The sequence below is a fragment of the Eptatretus burgeri genome, chromosome 3 (genome assembly GCF_056783735.1).
Source record: "Eptatretus burgeri isolate ZD-2024b chromosome 3, Ebu_testis_v1, whole genome shotgun sequence".
NCBI lineage: Eukaryota > Metazoa > Chordata > Myxini > Myxiniformes > Myxinidae > Eptatretus > Eptatretus burgeri.
In genome coordinates this window covers 145,887,545-145,905,044 of record NC_140963.1, presented here as the reverse complement: position 1 = coordinate 145,905,044, position 17,500 = coordinate 145,887,545, and the positions used below count along the sequence as shown (strand labels likewise).

General features: G+C 46.9%; 2 protein-coding genes across 6 annotated transcripts in view; one reads left to right on the top strand and one right to left on the bottom strand.

The window, feature by feature from the left end:
- LOC147031224 (uncharacterized) overlaps positions 1-17,500 on the top strand; it is a 53,035-nt gene that overhangs the window by 10,272 nt on the left and 25,263 nt on the right. Inside the window, exon 2 of one of the 4 annotated variants that reach the window (XR_015056754.1) lies at positions 2,275-2,373. The exons of 2 other annotated variants lie outside the window; for them this stretch is intronic. The gene's annotated coding sequence lies outside the window, so the exon portion shown is untranslated. Of the gene's footprint in view, positions 1-2,274; positions 2,374-15,366; positions 15,511-17,500 lie in introns of those variants that run through there. One more of the 4 variants, XR_015056753.1, reaches the window with a different exon arrangement.
- Positions 1-17,500, bottom strand: part of LOC147031225 (integrin alpha-6-like) — a 378,714-nt gene that overhangs the window by 345,200 nt on the left and 16,014 nt on the right. The gene's annotated exons all lie outside the window — the stretch shown is intronic.

Here is a 17,500-nt window from a genome sequence, read left to right as displayed (position 1 = left end):
GGAAACGATTAAAATGTAATCGGACAAAAAATTAACGGACATTATCAGACCAAAAAATCGAGTTATCGGAAGTTAACTGGTCCGATAACGATAAATGGGAGTTAACTTCCGATAATAGTCCGATTAAAAAAAAAGTTAACTTCGATAATGATCTGTTATCGGATTATCGCTTTTGTGCCAAAAACTGCTGGGCATGAGAAAATGTGCCCGAACCGCGCCAAACCATCAAATCTCGCGTGATTTGGAACACGATGAAAACAGACAAAATGGTCGCCGCAAAATTACCAGTAATTTCTATGGATTTTTTGCGGACAAAAACAGTAGTTCGAGTTGAGAAAACTAGTAGAGAAGCTACTACAAATTGTACAAAATAACAGGAATCACCGGTGATTCGCCAGCCAGGCAGGTAAGGCAATATTGTGTACCCTCCCAGCACAAAAGTTAGGCGCCATTGGCGACCGGGCGGCCGTTAATTTGCTCCCCTGCATATCCTCCCAGCTTCACCCCAGCCCAAACCCTCACAGCTTTCCTCTAACCCACCACCACTTATTTCTCCTTTCCACATTCCTGCACCCTGCCAGCAGCTCCTCCTCCCCTGCCCCTAATTGTGTGGACCTCAAACATCCCGGCCTCCGCTCCAACCTGACTTCCGGTTCTGGGTTTGGAGCATTGGCAGTTCTCCTTCAAGGATCTCTGCTGACGATTTCAAAGTTAAGTTTCCGGTCATTATCTGTCCCGTTTTAACTGTTTATTTTCTCACCTACATGTTACTGCACATTCCTAGTTCGGTTTTGTTTCAAAAATCGTGCTATTTTGTGGATTTTCGTCAACCTTATCTTCCCAGGTGCTTGAGGCCTACCCATCGTTCCCCTCGGTGCACGATCGTGTTTATTTTTCTTTTTCTCCCCATTACCTTCAATTTCTATCTTCCCCACTTTCCCAGCGTCCCCCATCGCTCCCAACTAAACACTATTTCTTGTCTTAACCCCCCCCGAAAAAACTACCTTTCTCCTTGCACACTCACAAGTCTCGATCCTTCCTTCTTTTTCTTTTCATTTTCCTTCTTCTTTTTCTTGTTCCTCTTCTTCTTCCTCCTGCTGGCACACCATCTTTATTCCACCGAGCTGACCCTCTCTCGCCATTACCTTCACAATTTATTCCGATCTACAACCTTCCATTCCCGAATTTTACCTGTTGTTAAAAAATACATCAAAAAATAATAATCTTCCTTATATCCTTTCGATCTATACACCTCCTGTAACCACGTGTCTCTCTCTCGACTCTTCCTGGTACTTTTCATCAACCCAGTAGCTTCACACTGCGTTTACCATTCCAAATTCACCACACACTTCCACAATTTTACTTCAACCTTCCCTTTTCCAAATGTTACGCAATCCTTATTTAAAATAAATAATTTCACTTTTGACTATACACCTCCCATAACCACGTGATCTGTTTACACCCCCTGCGTTTATCGATCCAATTTCACCATTCACCTCACGATTTTTTCTACACTTCCATGACCTATTCTGATAAACTCTCTCAAACAATAATCTATCTATCATTCCAGCAGTGTGTGTGTGTGTGTGTGTGTGTGTGTGTGTGTGTGTGTGTGTGTGTGTGTGTGTGTGTGTGTGTGTGTGTGTGTGTGTGTGTGTGTGTGTGTGTGTGTGTGTGTGTGTGTGTGTGTGTGTGTGTGTGTGTGTGTGTGTGTGTGTGTGGTGTGTCCGGTGTGTCCGCTGTTTCTCGACAACCACTGGTCCGATCTGATTGAAACTTGCAAGGAATATTGCTGTGGACCTGAGGATGTGCCTTTTCAAGGTTTGATATTAATCGGACAAGTGCTTCCCAAGTTATGGACATTTATTTACCAACCAATGACAAGACACCTTTCTGCGTGAGCGTGGCTGATGGGGAAAGGGAACCTCAGCCGTGTTCCCCATTACGGGTTACAACGTACGGACTTCCAGATAATGATGACTTCGTGTATTCTAATAATTTCTCGATTTCTTATGCGCATTTATAGATAAACACAATGCCTCAAGATATGATCGTTTTCATATTAGACGGTGCATAAATTTCAGTAACATCAGAGTGAGCTGGTATGCTCCGAACCAGGAAGTAAATTTTTTTTTTTTTCACGAACGTTTTTTTTCTCTCTCTTCTCTTCTCTTTGTGTTTTTCCTTGCGACAACATTGTGAAAAGGCAAAATGAATAATTGGATAATTGAATAATTGGCCATTAAAACTAATAATTTATCAAAACGTTGGCAGATCCAGCAGCCTCCGCATTCTTGCCCTGGACGAGGAAACAAAGAAGAAGCGCCATTTCCTCAGAAATGTTGTTTATGAAGAGGTGCTAACGAGATAAAGGTGTGTACATGGAGACAATTTTTATTATTATTTATTTATTGAAGAAAAATTGTTCCGAAAATAATTTATCAAAAAAAGTGCACAAATTTTTTTTTGTTTCCAGTTGTCAAAATGGTGTGGCCTTTGGAAGTGTTAAGGAATTCAGCTCTACTCAACATGCTTGCCAACAAAATACATCTCATTTTAGTGGTAAAAACTATTCACAACGATGGGTTTCCTTACTCATTGCTCTGCATTCTGCATTTGTCACCTCATTGACCTCATTTCATCTATCTATTATTCCAGGTGTGTGTGTGTGTGTGTGTGTGTGTGTGTGTGTGTGTGTGTGTGTGTGTGTGTGTGTGTGTGTGTGTGTGTGTGTGTGTGTGTGTGTGTGTGTGTGTGTGTGTGTGTGTGTGTGTCGTTTACGAGAGCGAAGGAACGGCCTGTGTGGTTGTTGTTTCTGGCATGCGGTTTGAAAGTTTTTTTTTGTTTGCACATACGGCCACGCACGTACAGGCATGCACTAGTAATAATAAAAACGATCTCTTATAATGCTTCATCTTCCTCTTCCACACATGTGGTACTCTTTACTGTATCATAATGCACTACTCTTCGACGATTTAAACAGACTGCTCTCAATTTGACCTCTCCTTCATACCTTCCCTAAAAATCCAACTGTTGCAGCGTTTCGTCTCTCCAGTCTCTGAATTCGCCTTTATTGCATCCATCAAGAAACGTGTTTAATCTCAACTCTGACAGAAAACTTTTAAAAACCCCAGTTTGCTATGAATGTTCGCTTTCCATCAACCATTCGTTTTTTTCCAACTTCAATGCCAACTCACCCCCCTCACCCCTCACTCTCAAAGCAACCATCACACTCTTCTCCCTCCAAGCCTCCCTCTCACCTCTCTCAAAAACTCCCCCCTCACCTTTCCTCCTCAACTCACCCCACTCACCCTTCTCCCACCATTTACCCCCTCACTCACCCTTCTCAAAGTTGCCCCCCCCCTCTCATCCACAAATCTTCCTCATTCCACTGCCCTCTCACCTCCATCTCTTCACTCCACCTCCTCAAATCCTCAACTGCCTTCTGCCCGCTCTCTTGTCTCCCCTCTCCCCCAGCACCAAAGAGCCTTTTCTCCTCCTCATCCAGCCCCCTCCCCTAGGTATTCTGCAATCCCCCACATTCTTTCAACAACCCTCCTTACCTCACCCCCCCTCGTCCCTTGTCCTACCCACCCCTCCCCTCCCACCCCCTGCACCCAAAGCCTCCTCCCCTCCTTCATTAACAGTGTGGACCTCAAATATCCGGGGCCTTCGCTCAAACCTTTCAAATCTTTCCATACAGGTTGCCACTGACAAACCAGACATAATCTGCCTAACAGAAACCTTCCTCCTTCAAGACGTCTCCGACTCCTAAGTATCTCTCCCTGATTACTCCCTCCTCCGGTATGACAGACCTGAGCATCTTCCTGGTGGAGGAGTTTCTCTCTTCATCAAAGACTCTATTCCTCACTCTCCATGCACTGCCCTCACGCCCTCACACTCCCAGGGATACCTCTGGCTATGGCTTCCCCTCCACTCCCACCTCATGTTGATATGTGTACTGTCCCGTCCACCAAAGAGTGAAGACTCCATCTTCACCTCACTATCCGAAAACATGGACCAAATTCTCTCTTCCTCGTATGTGGCGACTTCAATTGTCATCATATCAGTTGGCTAGGTGTGGGTACCTCTCTCACCAGTCATGGCACTTCAGCAAAAGCTTTCAGCGACTCATTGGGACTGACTCAATTGGTCAACTTCCCGACCCGGATCTCAACCAATGGTACTCCATCTCTTCTGGATCTGATTTTGACAAATTTCCCTGACAATATCTGCTGCTCTTCCTCCGCTCCAATCGGTTCTTCTGACCACATCCTTGTCAAAGTGGACATCTCTCTGGCTATTATTAGAGAACGACCTCACCGCCGTCGAGTCTGGCATTTTACTCAGGCTGACTGGCAGGGTCTCCAAGCAGCCATCAAACTTATAGACTGGTCTCCTATCACTACTTTCTCCAACATCAACTCATCCTGGGAATTCTTTCAAAGAAACTTGCTCTCCCTCATGCACAGATTTATCCCCTCTTGTCTTCAGTTGTCCTACCCTTCCTCCCGCCCCTTCGTTCACTGAAGCTTGTGGCGAGGCAGTTGTCCTGACACAACTTCCCTTTGCCTCATGGAAAGCAAACCCAACTGAGGGTAATCTCAGTTTCTTTCAGAAAGCTCGGAACAAGTGTGTATCTACCCTCAGGAGAGCCAGAAAACAACATCGTTCGAAGCGCAAGTCTGAACTTTCAAACCTCTCTCCCTACTCAAAATCTTGGTGGCATGTAATCAAATCTGTTTCTGGTGTATGTTCCCCCCTCCATCCCCTCCCTTACCTCAAATGGCCGCACTGCTGATACCGCACGTGAAAAGGCTGAATGCCTAAACTCGGTGTTTGCAGCTAAATCTTGTGTCCAAAACCCATCACTTTCTCTACCCACCTTACCCAGTTGTACCCAACTGTCCCTGGACTCTGTGTCCTTTTCTCCTGACAAGGTGGAGAGCTTGCTGTCAAACCTCGACTCAGATTCTGCAACCGGTCCAGACGGCATCAGCCCACATGTCGTAAAAACCTGCTCTTCTGCTCTTGCTCACTCTCTCTCTGTTCTATTCACCCTCTCATTTGCTGAAGGTCATCTGCCATATGCTTGGAAATCAGCAAACATTACTACCACAAACAGCAAAACAAACAAACATAAGGAAATCAGCAAACAAACTAAAAAGGCACAAAAATAGATCCCTGCAACTACAGACCAATCAGCCTTCTGCCAATCATCAGCAAGAATATGGAATCTATCCGCTTCAGACATTAAATCCTTCCTCTTCTCCAATGGCTTGATTTCTGATCATCAATTTGGTTTCAGACTAGATCTCTCGACCCTGGATATGCTGCTTCTGTTCTCGCAACAATGGATGGAGGTCCTCAATGCCGGATATGAAATCAGAGCCATATCCTGAGACATATCAGGTTCTTTTGACAAGGTCTAGCACCCTGCCCTGCTCACCAAACTCTCTTCCTATGGTATATAAGGCCATCTCCACTCATGGTTCGCAGACTTCCTCTCCTGTTGCAGTCAACGTGTGGTCGTAAATGGAGTTCTTTCATCCCCTCTTCCTATCCAGGCTGGAGTTCCTCAAGGTAGCGTTTAGGGCCCTGTTCCTTTTCTGGTTTTCATCAATGATCTCTCCGACTCCCTGGAAAATCCTCCATATCTCTTTGCTGATGACTCCACCCTCTGCCATACAATCTGTCATCCCTCAGACTGGCATGCAGCAGCTTCTTCGTTCACTGCAAATCTGGGTAAGATCACAAACTGGTCCAACACGTGGAACATGTCTTTCAATCCGGACAAATCTCACACTCTCACTCTGTCTCTCCGAAAGGACCGTTCAGGAAACCCCCCCCCCCATCCACTTTCTTAACAATCCTCTGGAAGAAGTCCTTTCTTTCAAGCTTCTGGGTCTCACTATCTGCCACGACCTTTCCTGGGAAAGCCACATTTGAAACCTCGCCTCCAAAGCCAGTCGCCAACTGGGAATCCTCCGTCGTGCAATGTCCTTCCTCGGCCCACCTGAGCTCCTGACCACTTAAAAGCTTTTGTCCGCAGCCTGATGGAGTACTGTTCTCCCCTCTGGGCTGCTACTCCTGCCTCCCACCTTTCTCGGCTTCACGCTGTGGAAACCAGGGCATTTCGGATCATTGGCATCTCCCGCAATGAGGCTGAGTCTTTGGGCCTCTCACTCTCTCACCGCAGGCTGGTCGGTGGTCTTTCTGTCTTCTACCGTCTCCTCTATAGCCCGCCCCCTGCTCTCTCTGCGATTTGGCCCCACCACATTTCCGCAGGACGCTCAAGGTCCGCCAACAACCCCCTTCTGGTAAAACCACCAAAATCACGAATCACTGCTCACCTTCACTCTTTCATTCCTCTTTTTTTCCTGCCTTTGGAATAAACTCCCTCACAATTCAATCCCATTCTTCCCTCCAGGCCTTCAAAACAGCTGCTTACCACCACCTCTTATCATCCGCCATCCAAGTCCTCAATCTTTTCTGCCCCCGATAATCCACCAAAGCCCACCTCCTTCAAATTCCCTGCTTTCCTTCTTGAAAGTCCCTGTAATGTCCATCTTGTATTCCCCATGTTTCCCACCCCATCCCTCTCCCTTCCACAGATCTCCTACTGTCTCTTTTTCCCACTGTTTTGCCCTTCCCACTCCCGCCCCTCTTGTCTCATGCCCCCCTTGCTGTGCGTTGTGTGTTCGCTCTCATACGAGCCTCGACAAGATATGCATAAACACCTGACATCTCTCAATCCGGGCCGCTGTCAATAAACTGGACATCATTTGTTTCACAGAATTCTTCCTCGTACAGGACATCCATGACTTCTTCCTGTCTCTCCTTGGCTATTGTATCCTCCAGTTCAATCGGCTTGAATCCCACCCCAATTGCTGAGTTGCACTTTGCATCAATAACTCGATTTCTCACTGCCCTCCTTACAATATTGCACCCCAATCCCCAGGAGTACCTCTGGCTGTAACTTTCCCTCCACTCCCACCTCTTCTTTGTCTGTGTTTTGTAAGGTCCTCCAAACAGTGACGACTCCATACACATCTCTGTCAGACAACATGGACCAACTTTTAACCACTCACTCAACTCTCTCTTCCTCATATGTGGTGATTTCAATTGTCACCATGCTAATTGACTGAGTGTTGATATCTCTCTCACCAGCCATGGCACTTCAGCAAAGGAGTTCTGTGACTCCATGGAACTGACTCAATCTGTGAACTTTCCAACTGGGGTTCTTCCCATTGGCAAATCCTCCCTTGTGGACTTGATGATAAACTTCCCTGCCAAAGTCTCATGGTATTCCTTTGCTCCAATTGGTTCATCTGCTCATGTGCTTGTGAATGTCAACATCTCTCTTACCATTCTCACAGAATGCCTCAGCATTGGCGAGTCTGGCAGTTTACTCATGCTGACTAGCAGCGACTGCAAGCAGCCATCAATTGCACCTCTTTCTCTTTCTCTTTCTCTTTCTCTTTCTCTTTCTCTCATCCCATCTCATCTTCAATTATCCTAACCTTCTTCACACCCATGCTACATGGAATCCTGTGGTGTGGCAGTTGCTCTGAAACAACCTGCCTTTCATTCCTGGAAGGCTAATCCCACTAAAGTCAATCTCAGATCATTCTACAACTCCACAAGTGTGTGTCTACTCTCAGGAGAGCCAGAAAACAACATATGTCCAACCTCAAGAATGAACTTTCTAACTTGCCTCCCTCCTCTAATACCCGTTGGTCCCTTCTTAAGTGTCTCTCTGGTGAATGCTTCCCTTCCATCCCTTCCATCTCTTCAAATGACACCACAGCCGACTCCGCTCATGAGAAGGCTCATTGCCATAATGGTCAACCCCTGTGATCTCCCCTTGTCCTCATTTTTCTCTACATCCCATGTTTATTGAAGTGTCCCTCTATTTTGTTCCTCAAACCTGCTGTGGGTGTTTCCACCCACCACGCCCTCTCTTTCGACTGTCATTTTCGTTCTGTTCCATCACGATCAGTTTTGCGTTTTAGCTCCCCCACGAGTCTCTCGACACTGTAAACAAAAACGAAATGCCATCCACCTCATGGTAATGTCAATAGAGGAGGTGGATTCCCAAAGACCGGTTAAATCCTCACATGCTCACCTTCACCAAGCCACCCCAGGTCATACATGCTCCTCAATAAACCCTCACATGCTCACCCTCCCAAAGCCATCACAGGTCGCACATGCTCCTCAATAAACCCTCACATGCTCACCCTCCCAAAGCCATCACAGGTTGCACATCCCCCTCAATAAACCCTCACATGCTCAACCTCCCAAAGCCACCCCAGGTCGCACATGCTCCTCAATAAACCCTCACATGCTCACCCTCCCCAAGCCAACCCAGGTCTCATATGCTCCTCAGTAAACCCTCACATACTCACTCTCACCAAGCCACCCCAGGTCGCACATGCTCCTCAATAAAGCCTCACATGCTCACCCGCCCCAAGCCAACCCAGGTCTCATATGCTCCTCAATAAACCCTCACATGCTCACCCTCCCGAAGCCACCCCAGGTCGCACATGCTCCTCAATAAACCTTCACATGCTCACCCTCCCCAAGTCCAGACTGGTTACCTACAGTAGCTGCATTAATTTGTCCGTTTAGTCTCTCGACTGTCATCTTCTCATTGTGTGTTATCTCATCCTCCTCACTTTGTCTTTAACATACACTTCCCATCTGTGTGTAAACCTGTTCCCATTGTCTCGTTCATCACCTTCATGTGTTTCGACCCTTGTGTAGAAAACGACCTTTATATAATTAGTCTTACACCAAAAATTAAATACCGAACGTTGTGTATAAATTTCCATTTGCATGTAACAAGAAACTTTGTTACTGAAAGTGCTCTCATGGTACGGGTAATGCAGCAGTATTGTCATGGTACAGGTGTGCGGCACAGTGAAAATCACACCTTTCTATCAGGTGTGGCAGCATTCCTATGGTACATGTGTGTGCAGCAGTCTGGCCATCACACCTTTCTTTCAGGTGTGGCAGCATTCCTATGGTACAGGTGTGTGGCACAGTGACAATCACACCTTTCTATCAGGTGTGGCAGCATTCCTATGGTAAAGGTGTGTGTGGCACAGTGATAATCACACCTTTCTATCAGGTGTGGCAGCATTCCTATGGTACAGGTGTGTGGCACAGTGACAATCACACCTTTCTATCAGGTGTGGCAGCATTCCTATGGTAAAGGTGTGTGTGGCACAGTGATAATCACACCTTTCTATCAGGTGTGGCAGCATTCCTATGGTACAGGTGTGTGTGGCACAGTGACAATCACACCTTTCTATCAGGTGCAGCAGCATTTGTAAAAATGATCTTCGTGTTTGTTTTACAGCAGTTCAACTTTGAAGGCCTAACGCATAAACTAGATGAACAACAATGGCCTAATAAGGCCCAAAACCAACCCCAATGAAAACCTTGGATTATCACATTCCCACAAACCATCAAGCTTATCAACAACTTTATGGTTTGAAGGCAATTGTGATAAGAATGGAATTCAAGCATCAAACTGTACTCAGTTCGAATATCAGGATTTTTCAAAACTTTCTGAACTTGTGATGCAACAAAAGAGAAATTGGGACAGAAATCTGATGTCCATGTATATTTATGTCTTTGGCTGAGGTCTTATTTATGGGCTTCCAGGGTACTCGAGACCCCTCGAATTATGCACACTCCTCTCTGACCTGCCTTTCTTGGGTTTGAATCTCGACCCGGCTATAAACTGCCATCCTGGTAAAATCGCAGAGAGGGCGAGGCATCAATGTGTGTGTCTCGTCCCTCGGACTAATGTCCACCTGGCGTCCCGTCCACGAGCACTAGTTGGTGGACGTCAAAGAGAAGTGCTGTCCTAATAGAAGAGTAGGTGACTTATTGCCGGCACCCTGAACAAATCAATAATTGCTGCCCTGATAAACAGGGGCACTGCATCAGCATCACAGCCGTCCCAAGCAATGATGCAAACCAGTATACATGTGCTGCACATTTATAAATGAAATGACCATGTTATAATCATCACCACCCTCTGTTAACCACACTCCACCCCGATAACCACGCTCCACCCCGATAACCACGCTCTACCCCGATAACCACGCTCCACTCTGATAACCACACTGTCAACCACACTCCACCCCGATAACCATGGTCCACCCCGATAACCAAGCTCTGTTAACCACGCGCCACCCCGAAAACCACGCTCCACCCCGATAACCACACTCCATCCTGATAAGCATGCTTTGTCAACCATGTTCCACCCTTATAACCATGCTCTGTTAACCAAGCTCTGTTAACCACACTCCACGCCGATAACCATGGTCCACCCCGATAACCACGCTCTGTTAACCACGCTCCACCCCGATAATCATGCTCCACTCCAATAACCAAGCTCTGTTAACCACACTCCACCCCGATAACCATGGTCCACCCCGATAACCAAGCTCTGTTGACCACGCGCCACCCCGAAAACCAAGCTCTGTTGACCACGCGCCACCCCGAAAACCACGCTCCACCCCGATAACCACACTCCACCCTGATAAGCATGCTTTGTCAACCATGTTCCACCCTGATAACCATGCTTTGTTAACCACACTCCACGCCGATAACCATGGTCCACCCCGATAACCACGCTCAGTTAACCACGCTCCACCCCGATAACCACGCTCCACCCCGATAATCATGCTCCACTCCAATAACCAAGCTCTGTTAACCACACTCCACCCCGATAACCATGGTCCACCCCGATAACCAAGCTCTGTTGACCACGCTCCACCCTGATAAGCATGCTTTGTCAACCATGTTCCACCCCGATAACCAAGCTCTGTTAACCATGGTCCACCCCGATAACCATGCCTTGTTAACCACAATCCACCCCGATAACCACGCTCCACCCCGATAACCACGCTCCACTCCATTAACCACATTCTACACTGATAACCACGCTCTGTTGACCACACTCCACACTGATAACCACGCTCTGTTAACCACAATCCACCCCGATAACTACGCTCCACCCCGATAACCACGCTCCACTCTGATAACCACACTCTGTCAACCACACTCCACCCCGATAACCATGGTCCACTCCGATAACCAAGCTCTGTTGACCACGCGCCACCCCAATAACCACACTCCACCCTGATAAGCATGCTTTATCAACCATGTTCCACCCCGATAACCATGCTCTGTTAACCACGCTCCACCCCGATAACCATGCTCCACTCCATTAACCACACTCCACACTGATAACCACGCTCTGTTGACCACACTCCACACTGATAACCACGCTCTGTTAACCACAATCCACCCCGATAACCACGGTCCACCCCGATAACCAAGCTCTGTTGACCACGCGCCACCCCGAAAACCACGCTCCACCCCGATAACCACACTCCACCCTGATAAGCATGCTTTGTCAACCAGGTTCCACCCCGATAACCATGCTCTGTTAACCAAGCTCTGTTAACCACACTCCACGCCGATAACCATGGTCCACCCCAATAACCAAGCTCTGTTAACCACACTCCACACCGATAACCATGGTCCACCCCGATAACCACGCTCTGTTAACCACAATCCACCCCGATAACCACGCTCCACCCCGATAATCATGCTCCACTCCAATAACCAAGCTCTGTTAACCATGGTCCACCCCGATAACCAAGCTCTGTTGACCACGCTCCACCCCGATTACCACGCTCTGACCACGCTCTGTTGACCACGCTCCACCCCGATAGCCATGCTCTGTTGACCACGCTCCACCCCGACAACCACGCTCCACATCGATCACCACACTCCACCCTGATAACCACGCTTTGTTAACCATGTTCCACCCCGATAACCATGCTCCACCCTGTTAACCACAGTCTGTTAACCACACTCCACCCCAATAACCATGGTCCACCCCGATAACCACGCTCTCTTCACCACACTCCACACCGATAACCACGCTCTGTTAACCACAATCCACTCCGATAACCACAATCCACCCCGATAACCACGCTCCACTCTGATAACCACACTCTGTCAACAACACTCCACCCCGATAACCATGGTCCACTCCGATAACCAAGCTCTGTTGACCACGTGCCACCCCAATAACCACACTCCACCCTGATAAGCATGCTCTGTTAACCACAATCCTCTCCGATAACCACAATCCACCCCGATAACCACACTCCACTCTGATAACCACACTCTGTCAACCACACTCCACCCCGATAACCATGGTCCACTCCGATAACCAAGCTCTGTTGACCACGCACCACCCCAATAACCACACTCCACCCTGATAAGCATGCTTTGTCAACCATGTTCCACCCCGATAACCATGCTCTGTTAACCAAGCTCTGTTAACCACACTCCACGCCGATAACCATGGTCCACCCCGATAACCAAGCTCTGTTAACCACACTCCACACCGATAACCATGGTCCACCCCGATAACCACGCTCTGTTAACCACAATCCACCCCGATAACCACGCTCCACACCGATAACCATGGTCCACCCCGATAACCACGCTCTGTTAACCACAATCCACCCCGATAACCACGCTCCACCCCGATAATCATGCTCCACTCCAATAACCAAGCTCTGTTAACCACACTCCACCCTGATAACTATGGTCCACCCCGATAACCAAGCTCTGTTGACCACGCTCCACCCCGATTACCATGCTCCACCCTGGTTACCACGCTCTGTTGACCACGCTCCACCCCGATAGCCATGCTCTGTTGACCACGCTCCACCCCGACAACCACGCTCTACATCGCTCACCACACTCCACCGTGATAACCACGCTTTGTTAACCATGTTCCACCCCGATAACCATGCTCCACCCTGTTAACCACAGTCTGTTAACCACACTCCACCCCAATAACCATGGTCCACCCTGATAACCACGCTCTTTTCACCACACTCCACACCGATAACCACGCTCTGTTAACCACAATCCACCCCGATAACCATGCTCTGTTGACCACGCTCCACCCCGACAACCACGCTCCACATCGATAACCACACTCCACCCTGATAACCACGCTTTGTTAACCACGCTCCACCCAGATAACCACGCTCCACTGTTAATCACACCCCACTCTGACAATGAGTTCAAGATTCAAAGCTTGTGGGGATCTTGGTTGGGGTCATTGCGCCAGGTACCAGCAATCAGAGCTCAGGTTCCAAAGTGTATTTAATATCATCTTTGTCTCCACACACTCTTCTCATTGACATGTTCATTTTGCACTCAAATACAAGCTATTCCTGGGGTTGGGAGGAATGAACACACAAACCAAATATAGGCTGCCCTCGGCCTTGCTGTGAACATGCTTGTACAATGAATGGCACCATGAATAGCTTTCCTTACAAAACGCTGTGTGCACACAGAGGGAGAGGAGGGGAGGGGGGAGAGCGAGAGAGAGCGAGAGAGAGCGAGAGAGAGACAGAGAGAGCGAGAGAGAGACAGAGAGAGCGAGAGAGAGACAGAGAGAGCGAGAGAGAGACAGAGAGAGCGAGAGAGAGACAGAGAGAGCGAGAGAGACAGAGAGAGCGAGAGAGACAGAGAGAGACAGAGAGAGAGACAGAGAGAGACAGAGAGGTGGAAGGGAGGGAGGGAGAGAGAGGAGAGAGAGGGAGAAAGAGAGAGAGGGCAAAAGAGATGAGACAGCGAAGGGAGAGAGAGAGAAGAGAAGACAGCAAGAAAGCAAGAAAGCTCCCTTTAACTCTTCCCAAACCAAATGTTCTTCTTCATTGAGGAAACATGGTCCCCAGAACATGAGGAAATACCCAACAACCAACAACAACCATAATGCTCCAAATCAACACTATATTATTCCAACCAAACAGTTTATCAAATAAATTTCTCTGGGAAGTTGGAGGGAGGAAGGAGGAGGACTGGCGGTTGGAGAGAGGGAGGGAGAGTGAGAGGTTGAAGGGAGGGTTGAGGAGGAGTGGGGGTTGGAGAGAGGGAGGGAGAGTGAGAGGTTGAAGGGAGGGTTGGGGAGGGAGGAGGAGTGGGAAGGATAACAGTAGGGAAAGTACAGACATCACCAGGGTGATAATTATTATTATTTGTCACGTTTACAACCTTACACCACAACTGTTTTTTCTCACAGTTGGGTCTGTCGTCGTAACCGCTGAAGCAGTCGTTTCGGCGTTAATGAAATTACACACTGAGCGGTTGGATACTCCACATTGATGAACAGGTTGAACATGATCGTCCGTTACAATTTACTACTTCAATCTACACCCCAGAGATTTGCCAGTGACCGGTTATCTCGCCACTGGGAAATGCACAAGTCAGACACATTCTCAGAACAAATAGCAATAACTTAACTAGCTAGATACCTGTGTGCACAAAGCGATCGCCAAGGGTAAGCTGCCCCGGACCTCCCCCGGTGACTTACTCTTAGCCCATGATCCAATGATGGCCATATTATTTTGGGACCACCATATGACCTTGACCTTCAACATTGAGTGATAGTGTAAAATAAGAAAATGCGTCACTTTCTGCAATTCACCCATAAAACACAACATCATGAAAATCGGATGAAAATTATTCAAGTTATCATCAAAGGTGTTTTGTTGTTAATTAGGTCACAATCCGAAAACAGTGGGTCAAGGACACGAATCAATTATCAGGTGCACGGCTTCAGTACAGGTGCACGATTATGACACAAAAACATATTGAAAGCCCAAAGCGGTCTTTGAGATTCCACATTGAGAAAATTGAGCAATGAAAAAAATAATCTTTTATTTTTAAACGCATTTTTTTTCTCCAGATGACCATGAGACCATGACCTTTAACCCGGAGGGGATATGAGGTACATCAAGTGTAAATGCGCCTCTCAGCTATCTCGAGAGGGCAATTTCGATCCGATCGGCCAAACCTTACTCAAGTTGTGCTAAAATACGTTAAAATGTCTATAATTGGGTCATAACCTGAAAATTAGGCCAAGGTCAAAAATTAGGTCACCCACCGCACACTTTATACTCGCATTGTCGATGCAACATTTCATTCCAAAAGCAAGCCAGCTCCAAGATACAGCTCAAAATTTATACAGTTCGGAAATTTGAACTGTGAATGAAGAAAATAAATAAATAATTCTAAATGGTTTCGTACTCTGAGGGGTCAAAGAAACTCTGGAGTTCCATTAAAATTGGAGGCACTAAAACAAACCCTACATGGCGATAAGCCTTCCCCTACACTGTGGGGAGCTTAATGAAAGACAAGACTCCCGTAACTGTGACGGGTGAGGACGTCGCATCGAATCACATTTGGAGGTGTATCATTAACCAGTATAAAGACATAAAAGGGACAAACTTGTCGGTCGTTTCACTTTTCATCTGCTTGGTGACAGCACTACAAGAGGCCCTTCTGGAGCGACAGTCTTGGCATTGTCATGACGATGATCTCGTACACTGTGAATAGTTGTCTTCCAGACAATGAGAAAGTTCCACACCTGCCCAAACTGTACTATAGAAGGAGGTGAGTGTACGTCCATGTGAGTTTCAGACCCCTCTTCTTTTAAGCCCCTTGACACCCTGAAGACCCCTTAATACCCGAAGACCGTTGAGAACCTTAAGACCCTTTCAGATCTTTAAGACCCCCTAAGACCCACAAGATTCCTTAAACCATTTGGACTCTTTCGACCCTTTAGATTCCGAAGAGCTTGGTGTTGGCTTAGTGGTAATGGTGGCTGGCTTGGTATCTTAGGGTCCTGAGTTCAAACCCTGCTGGCTACTGAATTAACACCAGGTGGGGTTGACTCAGCCTGTCATCCTTCTTCGATGGCATTCAATGTTATGAAACAGGCATTCCACGATATAAGTGAGGAAAATGGGGAAAAAATGATCGTTAACAAATCGTTGCAGCCTGTTCCAAGTCAAGGCACTGTTGTTGAGTAAGGCACCAGAGGGAGAGGGAGAGAGGGAGAGAGGGAGAAGGGATAGGAAGAGGGAGAGAGGGACAATGGCGTTGATTTATATTGATGTCAGGTTTTGAGCAAACTCCAGCAAGAGGGTTCAGGCAACAATAAGCAAACAATGAACAAACTACAGTGAGAATGAGTTACAGCAAGAGGACCATGATATGTAATAAAATGTTGATGCAAGCCTTCACTGTCAGTGAGTTTTGATATTTTATTGTTTTCGTTGACACACATAAACACAAATAAATTCCCTATTTTTTGCCACTTTACAAAACACTATCAGCACATGACTCTCACTCGGACAACTTGGACTCGGGCACCGACTCGTACCAGGTGGACTCGACGACAACAATGTCACCCACACCTAAATACACTCACACCCTCATGCACATTCACACCTGTGTATACTGCACAGGCACCCACACACAAAAAATTTCTCACTTCAACACCACAAAGTATCTGTGAGAAACAACGATAAAAATAAATGAACACTATTTCTGGTCTGTGGTGGTCCCAAGTCCAATGTCGATTGATGACGTTTGTAGTTATTTTGTCTGTTTCACCGCGTGTTACATGAAATATAACAGAGATTAGTTGCAGCTGCATTCCAAAACTCTTTCAATCCTGCTCTCCATTCCCATCTGAACTCTCTCCTCCCTGCTCATGCCTGTCCTCCCTTCACTTTCATTACACTTTTCACTCCTCCTCTGTACGTGTTTACCTTTGGTGGACGGAGGTTATGTTATGTTTTGACCCTTATCTTTCTGTTTGTCTGTCAGCATGATATCTCAAAAAGTTATTCACGGATTCGGACGAAATCTGGTGGACAGGATGAGTGTATGACGAGGACGAAATGATTAGATTTTGGTGAAAATCCCGATTCGGATCCGATAATTTTTTCTTCGATCACCATTGAGAGATGGAGCCAAAAACTACATACAGCATGACGTCTAAAAAAGGTTGTGGACAAATTATGACAACTTGGTGGATGAGTTGGTTCGGTGATGAGAACAAGCCGATTCGATTTTGGTTCAGGTCCGGATTCAGATCCGACCTATCGGTGGCATACAAAATGTAAACTGTTCAGCCTGGTGGAGGTATGCACACTACCGAGTGCCGTTCTAGTTACCTCCACCACCGAAGGTGAAAGAGTTTATGTTTTCATCCCTCTCTGTTTGTTACTTGTTATGAAGTAGGACCAGGTATTGCGTGGCGGAGGTACGTGCTCTACCGAGTGCCCTTCTAGTTTGCACTGTTTTACACTCGTCATTAACAGGATGTTCTCTTCCACAAGGCTCAGCAGGTGTTCACAGTATCTCAACATCCACAGAAGCACGTCCATTTTAATGAAATAATGTTTGGGCCAAATGTCCATTTATTTCATCAAATTGTTCCTTTTGAATTCATCCTGCATTTATTTTCCTTGAAAACTAAATTCCTAAGTGAAGCAAACACATCACACTGTTACGCCAGAACACCCTGTCAACTGTTTGTTTCTTTGTCGAATTGAAGATTTAATTTCAGGAAGACGAAGGATTTTCCAATCTC